Below are 6,000 nucleotides of genomic sequence, written 5' to 3'. Positions count from 1 at the left end.
AAAACTTCCCTAATTGGAGGAGAGAAAAAGTCACACAAGTCCAGGAAGCACAGAGGGTCCCATTCAAGAGAAACTCACTGAGACGCACTCCAAGACACATCATTATTAAAATGGCAAATATAAAGACAAACAGAGAATCCTAAAGGAAGCAAGAGAGAAAGAGATAGTAACGTATAAGGGAGCCCCAGTACAGCTAGCAGCTGACTTCTCAACAGAAACACTGCAGGCCAGAAGGGAATGGCAAGAAATATTCCAAGTCATGAAAAGTAAGGTCCTGCAACAAAGACTGCTCTACCCAGCAGGGTTCTCAATTAAAATGGAAGGCAAAATAAGGGGTTTTCCTGACAAAAGATGGCTAAAAGACTACACCTCCACCAAACCAGCACTGCAAAATATGCTAAGGGGACTGCTTTAAGAAGATGAAGAAAAAGTTTCTAGGAATACCCAGTTCCTTTCACAGTCACCAATACTTGATATTACCAAGATTTTTAATACTTATTAATCTGACTGTGACAGTGATGTGTTATCTTAATTGTTCCTTTACTATTTGTTGAAACTAAGCCTGTTTTAGTATATTTCTTGCCTATTTCTATTATATTTTTTAAAAAAATTTTTAAATGACTTTTTGGTATTCTTTCCCCATTTATTGATTAAAGGTTTGTAGAACTATTTTCCATAAAAAAACCAAGAAACAAAAACACCTATTAACCATGTTTTAGATGTGTTACAAATACTTTTCTATTCTATTCCTTGTCCTTTAACTTTTTTTATATGTATATTACTATATAGTTAAATGTTTAATATAATCATATTGTCAATATTTACTTTATCACTTCTGGGGTTGAATATTTTACTTCAAGTCATTAAAAATACTAGTTCTATTTTCTTATACAACTCTTTAGATTCTACATATTGATTTTTAACTCTCCTGAATATTTCTTGTATACTGTGTGAAATAGGGCTCTACATTTCTTTTATTTCAAGTAATAGAGGTATTTCAAGTAATACCTTATTTGTTGAATAAGCCTCATTTTACCCATTGATTTGAAATATCAACTTAATCATACATATATTAATCAGATTTATACATTTGTCTCTAGAATGCTCATTATATTTCATTGATCTACTTGATTATTTCTGTGCTGGTGTCAGGTGGTTTAGTTGCTGAGACTTTATAATGGTTTTAAATTTTTTTAATATTTTATAATCAACTTTGACACTTAAAAAATAAATAAATAAAATCAATCTACACTTAAGAAAGAAAGAGAAAAAGATAGAACTCCTACCTTTTGCGACAACATGGATGGAAGCAGAGACTATTAAGCTAAGTGAAATAAGCCAGTTGGTGAAAGACTATTACCATATGATCTCACCTATAAGTGGACTCTATTTAACAAAATAAACTAATGAACAAAATAAACCACAGGCACAGAAACATGGAGCAGACTGAAAGTGACCAGAGGGGATGGGGAAAGAGGACAATGTTGGAAAGAAAGGGAAGGGACTAGACAAAGAACATGTATGAAAGACCCATGGACATGGACAACAGAGTGGGAATTGACTGTGGGAGTCAGGGGTGGGGGTGGGATGGGTGGAGGGGGCTAAAGGGGGAAAAATTGAGACAACTGTAATAGAATAAACATGATTTATAGATAAAAAATTAAAAAGATTAAAAAATAAATAAACAAAACAGTCATGTGACATTTAGGACTTGACCTACCATTACTATTAACATAGCAACTGGACATGTGGTAGGCAGTGAGTGGGTTAAATAAGATGGAGTGCTGAATGTATTGCACCAAGTGAGAGGGCAGCAGGAAAGAGAGTTTGGAATGTTTATTCCCTGTCTTCTTCATCACCTGCCCTGGTGTGGCAGTCACTGTTTCTTCTGCCTGTGGCCACTGCTCCTGTCAGGAAGCCCCTCTGCTATATCACTCCAGCTCCTGCTAGATTCTGATAACCCTCCCCTGCCCTTGACTCTCAGACCTTGGAGTGATCACAGTTTTCCACTGCAGTGAGACCTCAGATACTTCCTCACTCCTTGTTGGAGTGACCCAGCTGACACCTCTAAAAAACCCTGAATTAATCTTTCTTCAATTAAACTCTAAATTGATTAAATCTACTCTTCTCTGTTAGGATCCTGCCTGGTACAGAAACTGCCCTCAAATTGTTCACCAGACAATTCAAGATGCTATAACTACTCAGGGTGAGCAGAACTGTGATGAAAATTTTAGGTTCTGGCTAACTGGGTTAGAAGTTCACCAACATAAAGAACAAAGAGAAGAATATAAAATGAAAATTATCACAACCATCCAAGCAAACAGGGGTCACTGAGCTAAGCCATTCTTTCAGTCTACATTTATTTATCTAGAACTATAGCAGGCAAGGAATAGCGTGGGGAATTGGGAAATTTAACATGGGAGAATGAGATCAAGTCAGTGGGATTAAAAAGTAATAAATGTAAATTAAGTATAAACAGGAAGACTTGGAGTCCCAGTGGGGATATAAGTGCTCTCTCTAATAATCCCTCAGTCTATGAAGAAGTTTGTAAGCTAGAAGCTGATTTACATACTGAGTAACAGACCACTTTCTGTACATTTTCTTTCATTCCTAAAAGTAGTTCTGAGTCATGCATGGCAAAAGTGGGGGAGATGTGCTTTGTGTAAGTTGCACAACTGGTCCCTCATTGCAGATGTCTCCCTCAAGCACAAAATTTTCAGCTGTGGCTCCATTTTCCTTGACTCTATTTGAGAAAGAGAAACCGACAAGGCACTGAAAAAGTGTCCCAAGGCACATCCACTTATTTCTGAATCTCCTGCCTTAACTATGAACTGGCTCATAACTTTTTAGCTTAGCTAGATACTGCCACCTGCAGCCCTTTTCTAAGTTGTGAAGAGGAAACCAGTCTTCATGGCATCAAGAGCCTTTTACTTATGTATTTATTTCAGAAACATTATTGGACATCTACTCTTGTTAGCCTCTTGGCTGGCAGCTGGAGGTAAATGACGGAACAAACACTTAAGCAGAATACTGCGATATAAGGTATTGCACACAATGAGAGAATGATATCTCGGCAAGCAGAGAGAACACAGAGGGGCACTGAGATCAGAGATCTCCTGGGGAATAAGACTAACTGAATCCTAAAGAATGAGCGGGAATTTGTAGAGAGAAGGGGACATGATGGGAGAATATTCTAGGAAAAGGAATGCCAAGAGAGAAAGTAAGGAAGAAAAAGAGACCTGAGCACGGCAGGTGCAAGGGGAGTGCAAGCATTTTAGTATTGCATGAGCATGGTGGGGAGTTCAGGAGGCATTGAGAGGTCAGCTGACCCATCAAAAAGGGCCTTTGATTTATGGTCATATCCTGGGAAAGAAGAGGAGCCCTTGAGTGATTTTTAAGTTGAATGACATTATCAGATTTGCCTTCAGGATACCTCAACTGGGGACTGAGGAGGAGATAAGTCTGAGGGGAACAGGACAGGAGCAGGGTACATGGAATTTCTCAAAGTTCTCTTGGAGGAAAGTAATAGGATGGCAAAACTTCTCTTTAAGTAATGGGAATTTTCTAAAGAATAGGGAAAATTTAGTTAGTCATACAGATTATGTTTTTGGTGAGTACTGAGTAAACTTAACTTTAAAAACTCAGTAAATCTAAATAGAAGAATGTTGCTAAGTGTTACTAAGCATGTTTCTAATGGATGGTAAAGTAGTTAAATTCATGGCATTTAGACGCTGAATCCTTTGTCTAGGTTTTCAGGGGAAATAAGACCATGAAAGACAAATAGGCTTCTTCTTAAGGCAAAGGGCGCAATAAGAAAGGTTTCCTGTTCTGATGGAATGGAGGAGACCACATCAATAAGACCTCAGCCCTGGCCACAGAGTGCACCTGTGCTTGGCATTAATCTATCCTTTCAGGGGGTGGCCAAATCCTCTCACTCCCATGGGAAGAGCGACCCAAGTAGAACTGGTCCACCGTGCAAAGGGCATTCTTTGTCCATCCTGCATATTACACATCGTGTCCATGCCAGGATCCTGAGGGATCCTGCTCTGAGGCTTGAGGTGAGAGAATGGGCTACCAGGAAGTTAGTGTTACTTTCTACTTTGCTCTAAGAAGGTTTTTCTGCATTGTATTTTTTTAATTAAAAAAAATTTTTATTGTTGACATTATTGTAGATGTCTCAATTTACCTCCCCATTTCATCTTTTGCTCCCCACTTCTACATTTTAAATAACAACGAGTGCTGAATTTGGGCATTCTCATAGATGGGTTTTGAGGATTTGAATGAGTCAGTCCAAAGTTATGTACAATAAGCAGGGACATGTGCTAGACGTTTTTTGCAGAATTTGGGCAGGAGATGAGGGAACAGACCAGAGAGACCATACTAGCTAGGAAGAGGGAGAGGGAATTGATCATTTAAGTTTAAGAGGTAGAACCAAGAGGTCTTGATGATTCAGTAGATGTGGAAGCTGGTGCGGGGGAGGATTCCAGCATGATCGTCAGCTCTCCAGTTTGAGTGGCTGGTGGGGTCACAAACTAAAATGGAGAACCCAGGAAGCAGACCAACTTTGGAGGCAATGAAGAGTCTAGTTTGGTCATGTTAGTTTGAGTTACCTACCGAGCATCTAGGTGGTTATTCTTTGTAGTTGGAAAGTTAATTCATATGGGTAAGATCAAAATGCCAAGCTATTCATAGGGCAAAGTCGTAGAGCATGGACTCTGGAATATTTCCATGACATAATTTTTAAAAGGAGAAAAATATTATTGGTTAAAAGTAGAGAGACCTCATATGAGAGGTCTCCTGAGTGAGGTGGGGAGATATCAGGCAATGATTAGATATATCCCTTTTTAGGGACTCTCACTATTTCTACAAACATTACCTAATGCACTGATGTCAAAGTAATATGCCTCACCTCCTCCATAAAAATCTTTAGTCTGATAGCCCGGGGATAATTGAGCCTCTGAAATAGACCTTCAGTTTTGAGTCTTAGCCCAGTTTCTCCCTTTTACTCTTTCTACAATTAGAGGGAATAATTTCTATAAAATGAGATATTTCTAATGGCTTGATGACACAATAAAACAACTGGAAGGAAGAGATGAGCCTTAAATATATCTTCAATAAGATAAACCTCAAAATATGGGAAAATTTGGTTTTAAAAAAGTAACAGGTGTTGTGATGATAATTTTTTAAAGTTTCTGATGGAAAATAGACCAAATTAGATTATAATTCTGCCATACCAGGCTTCCTAAAAGCAGGTAGGGATGAAATAGGGCCTCCTCAATGTGCTAGAGCTAAGTCTTAGAGCCCAGTCCTCTCTCTTTCTCAATGAGTTAGTCCTCAATGAAGTTGACTCATTTGAGAGTTTCTCTTATCCAAGTGCTTTCTAGGACCTTGGTGGTGTCCTAGAGAGAGCAAATTTCTATTATTCTTGTTTGCCAGAATGAAAACTCTAGCACAGGTCCCCTATTTTGCAAAAATAAACTGTAAGTGCTTTAGCACCTTTTATTCTTAGGGAGAGACACCCCAATCTTCTTTTCCAAAGTAAAAAGAAATCGAGTTTATGAATGTTCAATAGCCTCCATTCCAATCAGAACCTTTGAAAGTTAAGGCTGGATGGGATCTCAGAAAAGCACTGCTGAGAGTTTTATTTTTTAAATATTTATTTATCTTTAGAGAGGGGAAAAGAGGGAGAAAGAGAGGAAGAGAAACATCATCAGTTGGTTGACTCTCTTACATGCTCAACCAGGACCCAGCCTGCAACCTAGACATGTGCCCTGACCGGGAAACAAACAGGCGATCTTTTACTTTGTAGGACAATGTCCAACCAAATGATCCACATTGGTCAGGGCAGGTGCTGTTTTAAATGCAAACCTTCTGAATCAGGCCACCACATTATGCTTTTGACTAAAATTGCGATCCACAATCAGAGTACAGTATTAACACTTTGTCTTTTTTGGTAGGAAAATTGGTTTAACAAAAGACTTTGTTGAATGAACAGTACTA

This window comes from Pteronotus mesoamericanus, unplaced genomic scaffold (genome assembly GCF_021234165.1).
Source record: "Pteronotus mesoamericanus isolate MK-2021 breed Mesoamerican mustached bat unplaced genomic scaffold, CSHL_Meso_final scaffold_232, whole genome shotgun sequence".
Taxonomy (NCBI): Eukaryota; Metazoa; Chordata; class Mammalia; order Chiroptera; family Mormoopidae; genus Pteronotus; species Pteronotus mesoamericanus.
The sequence above is the reverse complement of the archived record's forward strand: the minus strand, read 5'-3'. Positions refer to the sequence as shown.